Below are 22,640 nucleotides of genomic sequence, written 5' to 3'. Positions count from 1 at the left end.
CACAACGAATATCCTTAATTTGAGTCTTGATCCGGAACAGCTACAGAACTCCTCCTGAAAGGCCACATCATTCTATATTCACCCGAGTAGCTTTCTTTTTAAGTGTGGCTGAATAGAACTTCAGCTCTGAACTAAAGCTAATGAAACAGAATCAGGTAAGTGCTAAAAGACATTCACGTGGAAAAAATACATCTGCACCATTGAACTGGTTGTTGAGGGGTTCTCCTTTGATAAACAAAATTCAAGTCACCAGACTTGCTGAGTGTCACGCATCTTGTGTGACTCTAAAGCAATATTGTTAAATGCATATAACCCCACAAGGACTAAGATTAGTAGTTCTAATGTTGATTCAGATAAGACCTTGTTATTTCTATCTGCTGGAACTAAGAATGGGGCTACATTTGCCTGTGCGCTTACACCTCGTTTTCCATCTTCAAGCCGCTATATGTGCACAGAGCCAAGAGTGGAGCCATCAGTGGTGTTTTTATGAGTTTTTCCCACTCTGCAGCAATAGAACTGAAGCCCTGGTATGCAGTCAGTGAGCCTTTTTAAACCATTATTTAGAAAAAGGTTGTCAAATTACATCTACCACATAAAGGAAGATGTCCATCCATCAGTCGTGTGTTGAGGTGGATGAAGGACTGGATCCTAACGAAGAAGCTCCCTTCTGCCCCACATTGGACAACACCCTTTTGATGGATGGTAGGCCGGCCAGGAACAGTGCTAGGATTTCCTGAGCTCCTGGCAAAATAGAAATGTGCTTGCTGACGCATTCCCCTACAATTTAAAAAGGGAAATTGTGGGCATTTTGCAGTTATTTTGTATGGCCTATAGATGCCGTCTTGAGGCTGCTGCCTTACCTTGCAGAAGCGGTGGCCACCATGCCAGAGGTGATTACGTTAAAGAGTCCAGGCAATGAAGGATGGTATATCAGACGCCATTTTCAACGGCGTCTCTTCTGTTCAAGATAACTGTTGTCACCACATCAGCCTACCACAGAGAAAATGGGAATGTTCATTATGAACTGGGGAAAATATACAATTAATGTCAGAAACTGTTGTGCCAATATTTTACAAGGAAACCTTGGAAACCTTGTAAAATACTGTCACAATTATGTCACCAATATTTAGGGGTTCCTGTTTCTCACTGGGGACACTACGCACATTTTTCTTTTTCATTGTATATAGAATTTAGTTTGTGAAATATAAAATACGATTGTATCAAACCAAAAACCATAGGTGTATGTGGTTTCTTCGCCCTCTGACATCATTTTAACCCTTCCATTGCGATTGTGCATCTTATTATCTATATATGATTCTATTATTCCACAGAAACCACTGTTTCTGACAATAATTTACCCACCCAGGTTCCTTAGTGAGCTGGGTTCCCTTGTCCCTTTCTCGGTGGGAAAATACACAAGCATGTCAGGGATAGGCAGATGCGAAACCCAAAAATCGACTCCCACACTTGGGTATATTTCCATGACCAACGTTCGGTCTGCGCATCCAATGGGGGTGACCGGTGGATGGCAGCAAAGGGGTAGTGGGAAGATGGACGATGAAAAAAGGAGTGCAACCATGGACGGTAAGGGAACCTGATGAGGCAAATGGTCATGTCACAGGGGCGATGTGGCAAAAGAGGGACCGTGTCTCAAGGGCAGTGTCTCAAGAGGTGGGGGCCGAAGATTAATGAGGGGTGCAACTATAGAGAGGTGCCACCAGCCGCTGCTGTCAATTTTAACTTGTGGTATCACCCATCACACTGCTGGGAGCTGCCACATGAGAAAAATAACCACAATATCGATGAGAAACTCTACGTTAGGTGGACCAAGAGCTATTGCTGTGATAGAGACGGCGGCTCCAGTACATTGTTTGGTCGGTGGCCAGTCTGGTCTATTTGGAATGACCAGCTCAGGGATCCTTTTCTGTATGAGTAGGGGGGCTTAGTCTAAAAGAGTTCCATTATTGGCCTGTGTCAAGCAGTGAATGGAGCATCCACGCTTGGCTTTCTGGTAGTTGTAGTCAAGAATTCAATTTCAGAACTGCAAATCTACCAGTAAAGAATGTAAAGAATAAGACATACCTGGGAGAGATACTTCTCTCTGACGTGAGAGACTTTGAGAACTTTGGGTCTCTGTCCTTCTTACATGTGGCGTGTGCTGCATAAGTCTTTTGGCATGCAGTGTACTCAAGGGGGACGCAAAAAAGGCATTTGTCCCACGTCAGGATTAAGTAGCTCACCCAATGCTCCTCTGGCGTTTGTATTTATGTGTTTCATATGATAACTGCAGGACTACAAGTACCAGAACTCACAGAAACATCTTCATGAACTTCTCACACCAGGACTCCTTAGGAGCTCTGGGGCGGGATTGCTGTGTGCAGGGCTTTTTGCATGGGGACGCCTGGTCCAGCTCCTGGTCATGCCTTGGGTGGCATGTCTCATCTCCTGTGAGGGTGCTGTGCGGGGCTCTTCTCTAGAAGAACAGGCCTCCTTTCATACTTGTGAATATGCGGCATATAGTGTAAAGTGGCTTCATGTTGTGTGACATTCTCAGGAAGCCTTGTTTTAAGCAACAGCACCAAACATGCTGAGGTTTGGGCAACTGTGCTGATAGAGATAAAAGTGAACTACAAGTGTCAGAATGCACCATACTGCTGCCTGCAGGTGTCACACTTGACATGGGTAACTCAGAAGCAAATGCATGGTTTCCAGAGGAGTCCATGCCACAATGCTGCAGTCATGGACTTCCGTTTAGAACCTGAAGCATCCAGTTGTACTTTTGATTCACTTCAGTTGGTCCAGTGGGACTAATTTACCATATTACATCAATAAATCAATCAATCATTTGTAGAGCGCACTACATACTCGTGAGGGTCTCAAGGTGCTGGGAGGGGGGGGGGCAGCTACTGGTCAAACAGCCTGGTCTTGAGTAGTCTCCTGAAGGTCAGAAGGTCTTGGGTCTGTCGTAGGCTCAGTGGGAGGGTGTTCCAGGTCTTGGCGGCAAGGTGGGAGAAGGATCTCCCGCCGGTGGTTGTTCTTCGGATGCGAGGGACGGTGGCGAGTGCGAGGTCGGCAGAGCGGAGCTGGCAGTTGGGGATATAGAAGGAAAGTCATCTGTTGAGGTAGGCTGGGCGGGTCTTGTGGAGTGCCTTGTGTGCGTGGATGAGGAGCTTGAAGGGTATCCTCTTGTTGATGGGGAGCCAGTGCAGGTTTCTCAGGTGGGGGTGATGTGGCTGTGGCGTGGTACATCGAGGATCAGTCGTGCAGAGGCGTTTTGGATGCGTTGCAGTCGTTTGATGAGCTTGGTCGCGGCTCCCGCGTAGAGGACGTTTCCGTAGTCAAGTCTGCTGCTGACGAGGGCCTGGGTGCCTGTTCTTCTTGTGTCGGTCGGGATCCACCTGTAGATCTTGCGGAGCAAGCGGAGGGTGTTGAAGCGAGAGTAGGAGATGGCGTTGATTTGCTTGGTCATGGAGAGCGTTGGGTCGAGGATGATTCCCAGGTTGCGTGCGTGGTCGGTGGGTGTCGGGGCTGCCCCCGGTACCGTCGGCCACCAGTAGTCGTCCCAGGCTGAAGGGTTGGAGCCGAGGATGAGGACCTCCATCTTGTCCGTGTTCAGCTTCAGTCGGCTGATCTTCATTCAGTCGGCGACGGCCTTCATTTCTTCGTGGAGGTTGAATTTGGCGGTGATGGGGTCCTTGGTGAGGGAGAGGATCAGTTGAGTCTCGTCGGCGTAGGAGATTATGTTGAGGTTGTGCTGTCGGGCGATGTGTGCGAGCGGGGCCATGTAGATGTTGAACAGTGTCGGGCTAAGGAAAGGTCCCTGGGGTACGCCGCAGATGATCTCGGAGGCTTCGGATCGAAATGGGGGAGGCGGATGCTCTGGGTTCTGCCGAAGAGGAAGGAGGTGGTCCATTCCAGTGCCTTGTCTCGGATCCCTACGGCGTGGAGGCGTGCTCGTAGTGTGCGGTGGCAGACGGTGTCGAAGGCGGCGGAGAGGTCCAGGAGGATGAGGGCCGCGGTCTCACCGTTGTCAAGCAGGGTCCTGATGTAGTTGGTGGCGGTGATGAGGGCAGTCTCGGTGCTGTGGTTGCTGCGGAACCCTGACTGGGAAGGGTCCAGGATTCTGTTTTCTTCAAGGTATCGGGTTAGCTGTCTGTTGACGATCTTCTCGATGACCTTGGCCGGGAATGGAAGCAGAGAGATGGGCCGTAAGTTCTTGAGGTCTCTTGGGTCCGCCTTGGGTTTTTTGAGTAGGGTGCTGATCTCGGCGTGTTTCCAGCTCTCTGGGAAGGTCGCGGTCTCGAGGGAGAGATTGATGACATTGCGCAGATGGGGTGCGATGGAGCTGCTGGCTTTGTTGAAGATGTGTTGCGGGAATGGGTCTGACGGGGAGCCGGAGTGGATTGTGCTCATGGTCTTGATGGTGTCATCGAGGATCACGTTGGCCCAGGCTAGTAGGGGGTTGTGGTCGATGGTGTGCGGAGAGTCTGTTGTGTTGATGTCTGTTGGGGCTGTCTGGGTGTTGAAGCTGTCGTGGATGTCTGCTATCTTGCGGTGGAAAAAAATGGCGAGGGAGTCGCACAGGGCTTGCGACGGCGGGATGTCGTTGGTGTTGGAGCTGGGGTTGGAAAGTTCCTTCACGATGTTGAAGAGCTCCTTGCTATTGTGTGCGTTGTTGTCGAGGCGGTCTTTGAAGGAGGTCCTCTTGGCAGTCCTGATGAGGTGATGGTGGTTGCGGATGGTGTCCTTGTGGGCTGCGTGGCTGTTCGGAGTCTGCTCACTGTGCCATTTCTTCTTTAGTTTCCGGCAGGCTCGCTCGCGGTCTCTGCGGGTGATCTTGTAGCCGTCTGGGATGGCAATGGCGATGTCGGGTGCGGAGGAGTTGTTCATCCAGGTCTCTGTCAGGAAGGCGACGTCCAGGGATGAAGTGTCGAGCAGGTCCCAGAGCTCGACGGCATGTTTGCGTGCGGAGCAGGTGTTCAGTAGGATGCATCGGAGGTGATTGTGGCCTTTCTTGGCAGGTGGTTCGGCTGCTCTGAGGCTGGTGTAGCTGCAGTTCCGGCAGGTGAAGGGACCATGTGTGCGTTTCGGTGCGGCTTTGAAGCAGGTGTGGGTCCGTCCGGAGTTGAGAGCGTGGAGTGTGCTGGCATCGTAGCAGTGGCGGTCGTCGTGGTGAGCGCGGGGAAAAGGGGTTCTGGCGCTGGGCGCAGTCCAGGCGGGGGGAAGGAGCAGCTGGGAGGCAGGGCAGGGGCAGCGAATGGGCGGTCAGGGGGGCGGGGCCGCAGGGGACACAGCGGCTGGAGCGGGAGCGGTGAGGGGCGACGAAGGGAGCAGAAGGCAAAAGGGCATCGAATTACAGGGGAAGCAAGGGAACAGAATGCAAAAACGGGCAGAGAAACACGGGGACAGCGAGGGGAACAGAAGGAAAAGAGGGCACCGAATTACGGGGGCAACGAAGGGACCAGAATGCAAAAACGGGCAGAGAAACACGGGGACAGTGAGGGGAACAGAAGGAGAAAGAGGGCACAGAATTACGGAGGCAACAAAGGGAACAGAATGCAAAAACGGGCAGAGAAACACGGGGACAGCGAGGGGAACAGAAGGAAAAGAGGGCACAGACCAAGTACAGGCACCAGGGGAAGACAGACAACAGCAGTCACAGACACCAAATAACAAATAAAGGCAATACAATAAGATACAGATGGTGATACAAACCTACGGCCTACCACTGGCCACCAGGGATGAGGCGCAGGTGGTAGCCTGCGGGTGGAGGAGGGCCTCAAACTTCCTGAGCTGTGGCAGCTGGGGCAAGGACACACAGACGGTGCTGTGCGGAGGGGGATCGACCTACCTAGCAGGGTCAAGGGTCGCTCTTCTCACCGCGCAGCGGCCGTCATATATGGGGAGGTGGGAGGGAGGAGCAGCTGGGAGGCGGGAGGCAGGGCAGGGGCAGCGAATGGGCGGTCAGGTGGGCGGGGCTGCAGGGGACGCAGCGGCTGGAGCAGGAGCGGTGAGGGGTGACGAAGGGGGCAGAAGGCAAAAGGGCACCGAATTACAGGGGCAGCAAGGGAACAGAACGCAAAACCGGGCATAGAAACACGGGGACAGCGAGGGGAACAGAAGGAAAAGAGGGCACAGAATTACGGAGGCAACGAAGGGAACAGAGTGCAAAAACGGGCAGAGAAACACGGGGACAGCGAGTTGAACAGAAGTTAAAGAGGGCACCGAATTACGGGGGCAATGAATGGAACAGAATGCAAAAACGGGCAGAAAAACACGGGGACAATGAGGGGAACAGAAGGAAAAGAGGGCACAGAATTACGGGGGCAACGAAGGGAACAGAATGCAAAAACTGGCAGAGAAACACGGGGACAGCGAGGGGAACAGAAGGAAAAGAGGGCACAGAATTACGGGGGCAACGAAGGGAACAGAATGCAAAAACGGGCAGAGAAACACGGGGACAGCGAAGCAAACAGAAGGAAAAGAGGGCACAGAATTACGGGGGCAACGAAGGGAACAGGATGCAAAAACGGGGAGAAAAACACGGGGACAGCGAGGGGAACAGAAGGAAAAGAGGGCACAGACCAAGTACAGGCACCAGGGGAAGACAGACAACAGCAGTCACAGACACCAAACAACAATAAAGGCAATACAATAAGATACAGATGGTGATACAAACCTACGGCCTACCACTGGCCACCAGGGATGAGGCGCAGGTGGTAGCCTGCGGGTGGAGGAGGGCCTCGAACTTCCTCAGCAGCGGCAGCTGGGGCAAGGACACACAGATGGTGCTGTGCGGAGGAGGATCGACCTACCTAGCAGGGTCAAGGGTCGCTCTTCTCACCGCGCAGCGGCCGCCATATATGGGGAGATGGGAGGGAGGAGCAGCTGGGAGGCGGGAGGCAGGGCAGGGGCAGCGAATGGGCGGTCAGGGGGGCGGGGCTGCAGGGGACGCAGCGGCTGGAGCGGGAGCGGTGAGGGGCGACGAAGGGAGCAGAAGGCAAAAGGGCACCGAATTACAGGGGCAGCAAGGGAACAGAACGCAAAAACGGGCAGAGAAACACGGGGACAGCGAGGGGAACAGAAGGAAAAGAGGGCACAGAATTACAGAGGCAACGAAGGGAACAGAGTGCAAAAACGGGCAGAGAAACACGGGGACAGCGAGTTGAGCAGAAGTTAAAGAGGGCACCGAATTACGGGGGCAATGAAGGGAACAGAATGCAAAAACGGGCAGAGAAACACGGGGACAATGAGGGGAACAGAAGGAAAAGAGGGCACAGAATTACGGGGGCAACGAAGGGAACAGAATGCAAAAACGGGCAGAGAAACACGGGGACAGGGAGGGGAACAGAAGGAAAAGAGGGCACAGAATTACGGGGGCAACGAAGGGAACAGAATGCAAAAACGGGCAGAGAAACACGGGGACAGCGAGGCAAACAGAAGGAAAAGAGGGCACGGAATTACGGGGGTAACGAAGGGAACAGGATGCAAAAACGGGGAGAAAAACACGGGGACAGCGAGGGGAACAGAAGGAAAAGAGGGCACAGACCAAGTACAGGCACCAGGGGAAGACAGACAACAGCAGTCACAGCCACCAAACAACAATAAAGGCAATACAATAAGATACAGATGGTGATACAAACCTACGGCCTACCACTGGCCACCAGGGATGAGGCGCAGGTGGTAGCCTGCTGGTGGAGGAGGGCCTCGAACTTCCTCAGCAGCTGCAGCTGGGGCAAGGACACACAGACGGTGCTGTGCGGAGGGGGAGAGACCTACCTAGCAGGGTCAAGGGTCGCTCATGGGGTTGTAATGGAAATGCTAATGGTTAGAACAATATTAATATTTTTACGTGTCTTTAATATAATATGCCTCCACCACTAGTGTGCTCTTGCAGTAGGAGTGTGGGGTGGGTGTAGATTCACCATCAGCACTGACCTCAGCCTTGGTGTCTGGAGACTGAGCCCTGAAGGCTTTACTGAGCCCTAACGCATCTTCTGGGTTAAAGATGTGCCTATTGGTTGGTCCATGGAGACACAAGTGTGGTGTGTCTTGGTGATGGGTTCTTTGAGGTTTCTTTGATTTGTTTAATGTGTTCTGATGTGGCTGCTGATAGGAAGTGCTATTGACAGCACAGTGACCCTGTGGCATAATTTGAAGGTTGTATGCAGGCTGGCCTGGCCAATGTGTGTGGTTTATCCTATGTTCTTTCGGGTGTTTGCATTTTGTGTACATTAATGGCGAATGCTGCTCTGTTCCACAGGATTGTAGGCTGTAAGGCAGACATGGGTGTATAAGAAGTGTTCTGATGTGATGTGTTATTTCTTATGTGTTGCTCCTTTAGGTCAGTGAGGGGGCCTACCTGGGAGTGGGTTCATGGCATAGCGCTGCGGGGTTGGGTGCACGTGGTAGGTTCTGTCCAATGGATCTTGTAGGGTGGACTCCGATAGACGCAATTCAGATAAGACATTACATTGCTTACGATGGGACTTTAAAGAAAGATCGTTACGTACAGTATAAGCAAGGTCAGATAAGGAAGGGTGGTGTGTTTTTGTTTTGCAATCACATCATGTCACACGTCATTGTAGACGTTGCCTTTCAATTGGATATTTCATTGCATTTGTGTAATCTGTTGCCTGATAGGATCATTTAGCTCATTATTTTTCAGCCATGTGACTCAACGGGCACCATCACTGAATGAAACATATGTCATCGGGCATTATATTTCCCCTTCAGTCGATAGATATAGATCCCCCGTGTGTTCTTGTTGGTCCCTGTAAGATGGATGGTTCTGTGCAGTGTATGCAGGTCAGACAGGAGGCAAAACATTGAGCAAATGAAGTCAGGGTCTCTTTCTCATGAGGGAAGGGCAGATGTGATGAGGCTTTAACTGTTGTTCCCGATTGTAATCTGATACCATGCCATCTCCTACCAAATCACACATGCCATCTCCTACCAAATCACACATGCCATCTCCTACCAAATCACACATGCCATCTCCTACCAAATCACACATGCCATCTCCTACCAAATCACACACGCCATCTCCTACCAAATCACACACGCCATCTCCTACCAAATCACACACGCCATCTCCTACCAAATCACACATGCCATCTCCTACCAAATCACACATGCCATCTCCTACCAAATCACACATGCCATGTCATACCATACCATACATGCCATGTAACACCATATCATATATGCCATACCATACCTTACATGCCATGTCATATCATACAATACATGCCATCTCCTACCAAATCACACATGCCATGTCATACCATACCATACATGCCATGTCATATCATACAATACATGCCATCTCCTACCAAATCACACATGCCATCTCCTACCAAATCACACATGCCATATTATACCATACCATACATGCCATGCCATACAATATCATACATGCTATGTCATATCATACAATACATGCCATCTCCTACCAAATCACACATGCCATGTCATACCATACCATACATGCCATGTCACACCATATCATCCATGCCATACCATACCATACATTCTATGTCATATCATACAATACATTCCATCTCCTACCAAGTCACACATGCCATGTCATACCATACCATACAATGTCATACCATACCATACATGTCATGTCATACCATACCATACATGCCATGTCATACCATACCATACATGCCATGGCATACAATACCATACATGCTATGTCATACCATACCATACATGCCATGTCATACCCTACCATACATGCCATGTCATGCCATATCATACATAACATGTCATATCATACATACCATGTCATATCATACCATATGATACATGTCATGTCATACCATACCATACAGACCATCTTATACCATATCATATATACCATGTCATACCATACACTACATGCCATGTTATACAATACCATACATACCATGTCAAGCTATACCATACAGTACATGCCTTGTCATACCATACCATACATGTCATGTCATACCATCAAATACATGTCATGTCAGACCATTCCTTACATGCCATGTCATACAATACCATATCATGCCATGACACACCATACCATACATGTCATGTCATACCATACCATACATGCCATGTCCATACCATACCATACCATGTCCATACCATACATACCATAACTTGCCTAGCAACGCTATGAACACAGTGTTGAGATCAACAATAAAATGATGTTTGGCAAGCCTGAAATAGGCTAAGACACTGGGAATTATTCTGGGCCACACAATAATAATTGTTTGCTTGCCAACTATGCCACTTCAGACAGGGACAAGCCTTATGCAGACCAGCCTCGTCCTGCTGAAATAGGAACAGTCAAGTACAGCTGCCAGTCCGAGTCTCCCCTGAATGTCAACACAACCAACTGAACATCCCTCACAGCGTTTTTGGTCTCTTCAGTGAGGTGCAGCTTGAGTCCCATGGCACAGCGAGCTTGGGACCCACGTCCAGGCATACCCATCGCTCACAGAATGCCACACTATGAATCACAGTTCCCCTCACAGGGCAGTATCTCATGCTGAGACCTATTGTGACGGACCCACCAGTACATGTGCTTATGTACGTTCTATCTCACACTACAATTGTACCCCTTTTGACTAGCACATCTACTTAGAAACTAAACAAAATCCTCAAAGTGTAGCGAATATGTTTTCCTTACATCATGCTGCTTCACTCTTACATCACTGCTTACATCTTCAATAACAGTCACACTTATCGAACGTGGATCTTGCACCTTGTTCACATTTATTATAGCTTTATAGCCCGCTGCCGAGGGTCGGCTATACCGGTTGTTAAAGGCCCTGAACTTGAGTTATAGACCCAAGCCTCTGTCGAGGGCCTCTTGTGAGGGAGAGGGCCTTTAACAACCATAATAGCCCGAAGCAGAAGGGTTAAGGGCTATTAGATATTTCCACCTACTAGGGGTAGAATGTTCTAAATAAAAATGGGAGAAACATGAGAAAAACATTGGAATGTTGGATCCCCAGGTTTATACCGGCCATTATAAGCCTGGAGCTACTCCATTGTCTTCAATGGAGCTCTCAACATTCCAATGTTCTAATATAGCCTTATAGCCCGCCGTAGCGGGCTATACCGGCTATTAAAGGCCCGCTGCAGCGTTAAAGGCCCGAGCCGAAGGCGAGGGACTTTAACAAAAGCAGCGGGACTTTAATAGCGGTATAGCCCTGCTACGAAGGGCTATAAGGCTATTAGAACATTCTGCCACTAGAGGGCAGAATGTTCTAATAAATTAAACAAAGGCTTCTCGAAGCTCGAGGGGATTTAAATCCCCTCGAGCTTCGAGAGGCTTTTGTAAAACATTGGAATGTTGCTCTGCGGGCCTTTACCGGCCATTAGAAGCAGGGAGCACTCCATTGTCTACAATGGAGCGCTCCACATTCCAATGTTCTAATTATTTGTATATTACGTTGGAGAGAATTGAGTTCCTTCTTGGTGCAGAGATTATATTGTGATTAGAGTAAAGAAAGTTGGCCGATAGTGGTTCAATAAATCCTGCTCTGGGTTAACGTACAGTGATCCCATTGACGCGGCTCGGTAAACAAGTGGCCGCATGTGATTGATACAAGTTTTGCAATGTGACATTGATTCAGTGACCAGTATATATGCAATGGAATATACCATGCTGGTTGGATATTTCAAGTAGATGAGGATTTCCATGACCAAATGACGAATCGAGGCCGAAGGAAGACCTTCTCCATAAGTTTAAGAAACGTGCAATATCCTTTTAAAATACAGCTGGAGGTGTTTTATTCCGTATAATATACCAGTATAAATCATATTGTTTAGTTGTGTGACTCTGGGTCCGAGGGTTGAATGTTCCTGCCAAGATATCATCTCTGTGTGCGTAATACCTTCCCCTTTATCACTTTCTCAGCCTCTTATTCCAGGAATAAGACGCTTTATTGGAGGAAAGAGACCTCCCCTGGTTATAGATTCTGTAGAATCTGCCTATAGGCCCCTTGATTATGCAATTACAGCAATTTATAGTATAATAAATGTAAAACCTGTATTGTGAACATACACTGCCCAGTGAGCTGCTTGCATTTTTTCACAAACATATTTTAACCAGTCAATGTAAGTCGCCATTAAAGCTACTTGTGTGCTCTAAAATGTGTGGTAACATGAAGACAGATCGCTGCTCGCCTGTATTGAACTCCAGCAGCGCATTAAATAAACATTGTACCATAAATGTCTCCTTATCAGCTAATGAATGTGGATTTTCAGGCTAGAGAGAGAGCTGAGGGGCTAGCCTGCCCATTAATTGTTTAAATGGCGATTGGCATTCAGCTAAGGGAGCCGCGTTTCACTCTGTCTGCCGGCTCGGGCAGGAAGCATTGTGACGTCACAGCCGACCTGTGTTACATGTGGCACAGGGCCCTCGACCCTGCATATAGGGACAGTGCACGTCACAAAGGCGGAGTTCTGGCACCAAATATGTCCTTTATAGAGTCATGGATATCCAGGGCGATTTGCAATATTCATTTCCGGGAAAGATGTATTTCTTGTACAAGTCACTCTTCCTTTTAGCCGCTTCCGGCTTTACTTGATGGGGAGATGCTCCTCCTATTAAATATTCCGGTGGCAGATAATGTGTAATTAATATGAAAATATGGAGTGTGTACTGTGGAAATAAACACATCATTAGGCGGCTTTTAATTTCTTGGCACACATACTCTCAAGCAGTTTAATGCAAATCAGTATCAAAGCTGGTTTTGGGCTCGAGAATGTAGGGGTAGCAGGCGCGTTCGTCTCTGCTCCCTTGTGCTGGAACCCATAAACAGCTAATGGCTGTGAATGCTGAGGACACAAATTCAGATGAACGGGCCTGAAAAGATAGTGTTCGCTTTAATTATTTACGAGGCAGTCAGGCGCACTTCCCTGCAAGATATGTTCACGTTGTCCGCTGGCCCTGGCAGAGCTTGAAGACACTGTGGCATCAGACATGAACCCTAATAACTTTGGTAAGTCACCATCTTCTTTCTCATTTCTTATTGTGTCAGATGGCAGACTCATAAGTAGACGAGTATCCAGAAAATAGACAATTGGACTGGAGCTTGGGGTGTGCATGACATCACTTGGACTCCCAGGGTGGAAAATAACCCTGTGGTTGATAATTATGTATCTGCCATTTTATGGTGTGTATTGGGTCTCCATGAGCACTCGCCCGTCAGCTGATGCCATGGGGCAGCTGTGCAGGGCATTGGAGTCTTAGAGAAGCCTTAGGCCCCCTCTAGCTCCTTTGAGCTGTTTCACACGTCTGCCTGCCTGTCGCCCCCTGGCGCTCTCACCCACAAATATTAAAGAAAACAAAGCAGACCTTACTAAGCCCAACCAGCTTTGGAAACCCACTGCTCACCCAGTCCTAAATGTTTTTTTAAGGGAATTGAACTATCTGGAGACCTGGCAGCCTCTACGACACCCTAAGTAAAGTGCATGGTGTTTCAAGGGTCCCACTGCCCTCCAACACCATACTTCAATAGCTTTAACAACACTAGTACCTGGCATCCTGCCACCCTACCCACAAACCTCTGCGCCATCTTCAGCCCTCCATGCACAACGGTGCTCTCTAAAGGAGCAGGGGAGAGCTGGCATCATGCTGACACTGGCTCTCACAAGACTCTGGAACTTATTAAGACTACGGGGGTCCATAGGACCACCGTAGTCGTAGTGGCGGTCCGACCACTGCCACCACTGTAGGCCTGCCTGCAGTTTGATTGTGGCAGTCAGACTGCCACAGACCCGCCATACCCACCGGTATCCAGTATCCCATTGTAGTGGTGCAGCAAAGTGATGTGTTGGCAGTGGGGTTTACGGCACCGCCGAGCATATTACGAGTTAACTCACCGCCTCCCTTTCCATGGCAGTGAGCCCACCATAAACAGGGTGATGGCGAGGCAACTAAGAAGGCTCCAACAGGGCCCCTGCTGCCTACGTGCCTAGGGGTGCATGCAGGGGGCACATGCTGTGCCCCCCTCGTATTGCACCCCAGTTCCAGCACGGCATGGACTGCATGGCATAGTGCAGTCCAAACCGTACAGGAACATGCTGTGGAGGTCCTACGGTGGTGCCTTTCTAAGACTCTCCTACGGGACCGCCACAGCACCGTCCGTCCAACCTAGATTCCAGAAGAAACCTGGCGGGTTGTCTCACTACGGGTTCCGCGGTCCTCCCATGGCGTGGCGCTCGGCGGGAGAACTGCCAAACTGTGGATTTTCGTGCTACTGAAGCGGGGGTGGGAAGGGGGCCAAATGCTTCCTGTAATGTCCCAACAGCGCAAAGTAACTTTTCTTTTTCACTGTTGTGCCATCATACCTGTGAATAACAGGAATTTGAATCGGGTATTGACCAGGATCCCTTCCGGTGGAAGTCATGCACAACAAGAAAGCTAGAGGCACATGTTTATACGGGGGATGCAGGCTTTCACGTATTAAAGATTATTACAGTAGAGTTTGAATGTCATTTTCAGATGGGGAGTTATGGTACAACTTGGATATAATAAGAAAATGAGACAGATTTTCTTTATAGGTGGGCGAAAATACATCATTTTTTCTTCATGTAATATTCATAATTCTCATGAGAATTATAGCTTTTGATTGTATTATGGAAGGGCACTCAAAGTGACAATTATGTGTTGTGTGTGCCCTCGAGTAGCAACGGGATCTTAGAAATGATTTCAATATATCGTCCATACAGTATATGTGGAAATTTAGTTCGTAACTGAACATTATCTGCGCCATCTTGTCTCTCCCCAAGCGCCACACGCAGAAAACGCGCGACGGCCATTTTAGGCACCATGACCTCATTGCCGATCGCCAGCGCGTCCCTCTGGCACTGCGAACATCCCCCGCGCGCTGACCACCCCCGCTCTCTCATACATGGGCCATAAACTCTCTCCTTCTGCGCGACCCTGCCATGGAACCACATCCCGCGTCTGACCAACACCTCCTTTCATCCCATACATGGTCATACATCCTTTTGATAACCCCCTTCCTCTGCGTCCGATTGTCCGAACCGATCCCAGGCCATCACCTAGCCCTGCGGATGCAGTTTATTGCCCCTACTGTAAGGGAAACACCCCACATCAAAGGGATTACAGTAGATCAAGGCCCCCCACCCCCTGAGACCCGACCAGTCGCACACACCCCCGGGAATTGGCGGAATGTCCAGCTGTGTGATAGCCATCTCCTACTGTGGGTGGGGTGGGGACTTCCACTGTAGATATGTGTGGGAACGAGCTTGAAGTGGGGATTCCAAGGATGTCTTTCCGTACATCAAAGTCTCAACAAGAATGTGTAACATGTAATAAAGCAATAAACCTGTGTATAAGAGGCCAGGCCTCAGAGATGTGGTTAGAGCATCTCGAGAAGATTCCCTGTGGGTCTGATCTGATGTGTTCTCCTCCGGAGAGAATAAAACTTTGTTTCCTGCCTTCCAGTCTCCGGCGCCTGCCTCTTTTATTGGTAAATCATCGAATGGTATAAGAGGCGATTACCGCCGGGCAATACTTGAAAGGTTACCGACTGAAACTGCCGCTACCATTTAACAATTGGCGTCCCAAGCGTGGGGCCCATCAGCGACACGTGGATCCAGTGGGAGAGGTCCTGACGACAAAGTGAACGACTGCAACGATCGGGAGAGCTCCTGCCCGATAGACCCTCGTCTGGCAGCCGATCATCCGAACTTCACTGGTTCCGAGCAGACCTCTCTCGAGTGATCTACGGTCCTGACTGGGAACCATCAGGAGAGCCGCGGCAAATAACGGAGAGTAGAGGACGATCAGGCGCTGGAGGCGGAAGACGAGAAAACTGTCCACGCGGTCCGGGTAAGGTCGTGATATACGACGAATTGCTAAATGATTGACTAATTGATTGAAAATACTAGTATTGCTTATTGATTGTTCTTTTTGAGGTATTCGCTGCCTACAAACGGGGAAGAGTAGAAATACTCTCTCTCCCTTTGCAGATAGTGAAGGGTAGGTAACGCGGACTTTTGTCCCCTATTGTAATCTGTCGTGCCTATTTTCCTCCCCACTGATTGATTGTCCGAATATTGATTGTTTTGAAGAATAGTACTTCTTGAGATATTCTCTGTTTGCAAATAACGTAGAATAGAGATATTCTGTCTAGTCTTTGCAGATAGTGAAGGATAGGTAACGCGGACTTTTGTCCCCCGTTGTAACCCGTCGTGCCTATCTCTTTCTCACCATTGATTGATTGATTGTCCGAACACTAGTTGTTCGATATTGGTTCTTTGGAGGTATTCTCTGCTTGCAAATAACGTGGAATAGAGATATTCTGTCTAGTCTTTGCAAGCAGTGAAAAGATAGGTAGTGCAGACCTTTGTCCCCGTTGTAACCCGTCATGCCTATCTTCTCCCCACTGATTGGTAGTTGGTTCCGCCCGGACCGCTTGTTAGAGATGAACCATCCGGCTCCACTGGAAGGCACCCCTAATAAGGACATATTTACTAAATATGGATCAGTCGCTGTAGCCTACAACAAACTAGGGCATAAAAATCGCTATAGAGAAACAAAAATAATCGAGCGAGACCAGTAGACCACTGATGGGATCCTTTTGACCCTACAAAAATAAGAAACACTAGGAAATAGCCCTTTGCGAAAAATATGAAACTAGGGGAAGGAGCCAAGCTCACGGTCGAGATGGCCACGAGGTAGCTCGGCTCCATCGCTCTCGCTGCCTAAACATGTCTGCCCTACCACCCACCCCGCCCAGTAAACACGACAAAGTCCTGCACAAATGGAAGTCTGCTAATACCCACCATCGACGTTACCGAACCGGGTTAGATCGCGCACACTTGGGCTAGGTCGTTTTCCGGTTATGCAGTAACGTCCTTGTGCTCGTTGCCGGATTACAAATATGTACAACACTCCAACAAAGTAGTATGGTTAAAACGTTTTAATAACTTGTAGGTATATGCAACACTCCAACAGGGTAAACATGCTAAAACACGTTTTTAAACAACTATTTACATGACAGCCTGCTGCAAATCCCAAAGCATTCACGTCCACATGACATAGTCCTCGCCCCTCCTTCCTCGAAATAGCAACATTGGCCTGTTTTGGGCGGTCTTTTAGTCGGTTTGGGCTATAAAAGGCCCACAAAGTCCATCGGCCTGTGAGGCGGCATCAGTGGTGGAATATTGTGCGAATAGGCCGGAGGCTACACGACGCGCCAAGACCAGGACGGCATAAGAGGTGGTGTCCAACAAGTGTACTGGTCTTGCCAATCTACTATGCTGCACAGATCGAAAACGAAGGGTGCCCTGGCGGGGGGGAAGCGACGCGAACGGGCCTCCCCCGCCCCCCCAGGTGGAGGCTCACCAGCTGAGTAGGCGCCCCTGCACTCGCCGACCAGCTGAGAAGGCACCCCTGCCGTTTCACTCGCCGTCCAGCTGAGTAGGCGCCCCTGCACTCACCGGCCAGCTGCAGCAGGGGAGCCATTTACGTCTCGCCTGCCGGACAACCACCCAGGCGCGGGTTCCTTTCTGCACCAAGATTGCCATTAGCGTTCGACGCAAGAAGTGGGCCCCTGCAGCCAAGTGGTCGGGGGGACCCACCCCGGTGGCTGTAATGAAGAGCTGCTGCTGCCACTGGACTCTCAAAATGGCGGTCGGCTCTTCAGATTCAGGCCTGGTCCACTAAAAGATGGCTCTGGGCTACCTTGGAACTCGGAAGCTTGCCTGCTCGGGCGTGGGCCCCACCCTGGAAGACGTCCTCTCAGCTTTGCAGATTCTACGGGAGTCATTGGCCCTCGACTCCCGCGGACTTCTGGTGGGGGCAACCGCCACTATCGCTCGATCATTCCACATTAACTTGCCTTTGCCCCGGGCGGCAGCCACCTTGTCCCCGTTTGGTGCCGTGAGAGAGACTGATTCAGGATATCGGCGGAGAGACACGCCTGCTGTCCCGCTCTCCGAAAGGACCACGGCGTCGCTGCAAGATGGTGGTGCCCTCATGCTGATGCCAGTTTCTGTTTGAATTACCAGGAGACACTGTAGTCTACCAACCCGAAGCAGTTCTGGTGGAACCCCAGCATGATCCGGTAGGAAACAACTTTGCTTTCCCCACCTTCGAGTCACGATTCATGCTGTCTGTTCTTTCTGTTGGCATTAATGGAAATTTTTGGACTGCCGAAAGGGATTCTGGTCCGACCGTTAGCTAGTGGAAACATCTAGACTGTACACTGGACCCACCCGACCTCGCCCCAAAATGGCGCCGATGTAGGAGGGGCCTACAACTCCTTATGGCGTTCCAGGTTACTTGGCATTGATGTTAAGGGATATGTATACGGCCTTCTTGCACATGGCGGGCGGGGGACAGGGAGGGTACTGAATGGACATGCGGACAGCCTTATTGATGCTGGTCTTCTCATTATTGATTATTTTTATTTTCGCATTAAGGTAGTATTGCTCATGATTCTCGACGCCTCTTGCACCGTGGCCGGCCTATACGGTTGTAGGCCCGTATTTGTATACTGACATTTTCACAATAAAGGGTTTTCGAAAGAATTATGGAATCAGCGTCATAACAATCGTCTAGGTTGGTAAGGTTTTAAATAACGGCCGTCATTCCCAAACAATAGAAGACAGATAATGCAGACCCTTTGCCTGAATTTTGGATTGATTAAAATTTGTATCCATGTAAGGTATGGTATTTTGTCCAATAATATACGGCTAATTGAGAAACAAATGCACGAAGAGGGAACTCGAATTTAGGGAAAAATAAAAAATTAAAAAATGAAGAAATTTTGGTATAGTAGAAAAGAAGGATATAGTACACAGAAAGAAAAATGCGAAAAGGAATAGTCAAGATCTGTGGTATTGTACGTTCCTGCAGCTAGTCTGGTACGTGGTAAGTAGAACTTTTTCGTGTTTATGCGCGCTGATGTGCTTTGAATGCTGCCCCCCCCCCCTTCTTTTCTTCTCTGTAGGTTACATCGGAGTTCCGACTGAAGAATGGAGTGGACATAGACCGCACCGTGCTCCATGTAGGGAAAGACATAGACATGCGCTGTGAGATGGTGCGTGGAATGCAGACCATCACTGGGAACGTGAAAAACTGTATGGTATGACTGTGCGTATGTGCCCTGATTGAACGGTATGAATGTGTATGTATTGCATATGCCTGGGTCGCTGGAGAGAACGTCTTTGTATGACTGAAATACTTGTCTATCGATCAAGGGGATGGGAAAATAAGCCCGAATATGGTAACTCCTCGTTTGAAGAAACGACTCTCCCTCTCCCGGAAGCTAGTAAATTGGAGGGTGACTTACACCAGAAACATGCTGTGCTTGATGTATGTACTGTTACACCCTATCCGGTATTTGTGTGTACGTGAACGTTGAATTTATGTTTTCCCCCAGCTTGTGTTTTTGTACGAAAAACTGACCCGTGCTGCTCTATGTTATGTGTACACCAAGTGGCCTATTATCGTACACGTTTGTCTCTCTCTCTCTCTCTCGTTTTATGTCGTACGTGTACCCAATAGCCTACTTGATGCGCACGTCTCTCTCTCTCTTTCTCTCTCTCTCTCTCTCTCTCTCTCTCTCTCTCCCTCGCTAAAGGCTCCCTTGCCCTCTTTTGATTAGATGACAACACTATACCTCCTCGGTATATGTATAATTGGCCTAAACACGACAGTGTTCGAACAAATTGACAGAAGCAAAACGACTGTATTTTGCCACACTACTACCTCTCCTTTCTGTAACTGATGGAACTTAATTGGCAGAGAAAGAAAGGACAGGTAAGATGACTGATGTCTCCCAATCTGGCCCTTATAACGGGAAGTATATATGTCAGTGGTTTTTGTTGTTTTAGGGCTCTAACGACTCCACCTCCATCACTCGGAATCGCCCCGCCCATTGCACAGAAATAGAGCGCCTAAACACCCCGTCCTTCCAGAATAGTCCTAGTTATATTTTAAGCAATACAGCTGATGACCTTGTTTTTAAAGATACATCGCCTAGAACTGATAAAGGTTAACTATTGTCTCCAGCAAGAAAAATGTTTAGCGCGTGTTCCTCCCCGAAACAGATATTTGTGAGCCCATGACAGTAGCACCTCGCACTTTTTCATAAACTTAGCAGTCCCTGGAGAAAAATATGAATCAGCAGGGCTTGCGTTAGAAAGACGAGTCTCTGCCGGAGTAGCCGGTTCGAATTTTGATAGACCAGGAAGTTGATAGATGTCAGACTTCTTACTACGTTTATAAGGTACAGGAATCAACACCTAGCAGACCTGGTGATGGAAATTTGCAGGAACACTCGCAAACCTGCACCACAGCAATGATTAATGAGTTAGTAGCGTATACCGACATAAGAGTTAATAGACATCCACCATAGAGTGACCGATAAACGTTTCCCCCACTACGTGGGGTTGGGAGAGAGAATGAAGTGTGTAAACGTCTTCCCTACCAGTTCTCTAAGATTTTATTTCTTGTACTCATTCAAAGATAACATGCGGTCATCGGAGGAGAGGGGTCGGACGTGACGCACAGCCTGGCTGCGGATCATGGAACATCTATGGCCTCGACCAAGGAGGAGCCACGGAGCAAAAAGATGCGGGACGAGGCACCATTCTCAGCATGAAAAGCGATAGAAAGAAGGGCTATCCCGAAGCCCCCTGCTCACTGATCAGCTCGTGCCTGAAGTCCCAGCCCGTCGAGCCCGATTGATGGGCTCAGTGCTAAAAGATTCTGCTCTCCTTGGTCCGCTTTTTGATCCGATCCCACTCCACCCCCTCTTCCCTCGGCCTCCCAAAGCACGCCCCTATTCCCCCCCCTCTTTCATATGGGATTTTGAATTTGACTTGTCAAAAGAAGAACGAAATGCGGGTACCCCGTCTCAAGGTACCTATGATAAGATGAGTTAAGGAACAGGACTGTGATCCGAGAGCAACGAATGGTCACACCCTGCTACGTGAAAACTTGGATTTGAGCTGGACCTTAGCTCCACCGCGGGTGCTCAACAGTGCCAACAAAAGAAGAAGAACAATGAGAGCTTACCAGTGATGGCTCGTTATAATAGGACACTGGAAAGAAGAACTCCCTTCCCTGACTGTAACTCATGTTGAGTTGAATTCCTCTCCCAACCGCTTTCGTATTGACTATCTTCCAATCAAGTTTTCATGATATTACATCGGTCACTTCCAACTGTACACTGACAGTTAAGAAACATTAACTTTGTATAATGACACTTGTATAACACCAGCCGTGCACATGACTATGCTGTCTAGTTTAATCCACACGAAGTCTAGGCCTTAAGTAACGTACGTAATATTCCTTGTTTTGCCAGAACATTTTTTTCTCTTCCCTCCTCCTATCTCCGGGTCTGACATATGACGCAGTTGATGTAATTTTGTATGCGCTACCTCCTCGCCTATCACATCAACTACATGCAATTATGTACAATTGTGTCAGATTATTCCTGTCCGCCCTAAGACTCTGAACTTTGAAGCAGAACATATGAAAGCTCTATACGAGGTAGAAGTTCGTGGTATTATGGGGATAGATCCGAACTAAACAAGCTGGCGAGATATGTTAAAAGGGAGGACTGTGGAAATTTAGTTCGTAACTGAACATTATCTGCCCCATCTTGTCTCTCCCCAAGCGCCACACGCAGAAAACGCGCGACGGCCATTTTAGGCACCATGACCTCATTGCCGATCGCCAGTGCGTCCCTCTGGCGCTGCGAACATCCCCCGCGCGCTGACCACCCCCGCTCTCTCATACATGGGCCATAAACTCTCTCCTTCTGCGCGACCCTGCCATGGAACCACATCCCGCGTCTGACCAACACCTCCTTTCATCCCATACATGGTCATACATCCTTTTGATAACCCCCTTCCTCTGCGCCCGATTGTCCGAACCGATCCCAGGCCATCACCTAGCCCTGCGGATGCAGTTTATTGCCCCTACTGTAAAGGAAACACCCCACATCAAAGGGATTACAGTAGATCAAGGCCCCCCACCCCCTGAGACCCGACCAGTCGCACACACCCCCGGGAATTGGCGGAATGTCCAGCTGTGTGATAGCCATCTCCTACTGTGGGTGGGGTGGGGACTTCCACTGTAGATATGTGTGGGAACGAGCTTGAAGTGGGGATTCCAAGGATGTCTTTCCGTACATCAAAGTCTCAACAAGAATGTGTAACATGTAATAAAGCAATAAACCTGTGTATAAGAGGCCAGGCCTCAGAAATGTGGTTAGAGCATCTCGAGAAGATTCCCTGTGGGTCTGATCTGATGTGTTCTCCTCCGGAGAGAATAAAACTTTGTTTCCTGCCTTCCAGTCTCCGGCGCCTGCCTCTTTTATTGGTAAATCATCGAATGGTATAAGAGGCGATTACCGCCGGGCAATACTTGAAAGGTTACCGACTGAAACTGCAGCTACCATTTAACAGTATACACCCCATTAAAAAACACGTCATTGTGCATATGTACGTCCTCAGGGCATTAAAGGGTTAAAGTCAACGAAGAGCCATCCAGTGACGTTTCTGGGGTTTCTGCAGACTATCAAGTGGGTATTCCTCTGTTCATGTCAGGTGCTATTGCTAGAGCAGAGTTTTCAGTTTGAAAATTAACTGGGTTTTGA

This window comes from Triturus cristatus, chromosome 9, assembly GCF_964204655.1.
Source record: "Triturus cristatus chromosome 9, aTriCri1.1, whole genome shotgun sequence".
Lineage (NCBI taxonomy): Eukaryota > Metazoa > Chordata > Amphibia > Caudata > Salamandridae > Triturus > Triturus cristatus.
The sequence above is the reverse complement of the archived record's forward strand: the minus strand, read 5'-3'. Positions refer to the sequence as shown.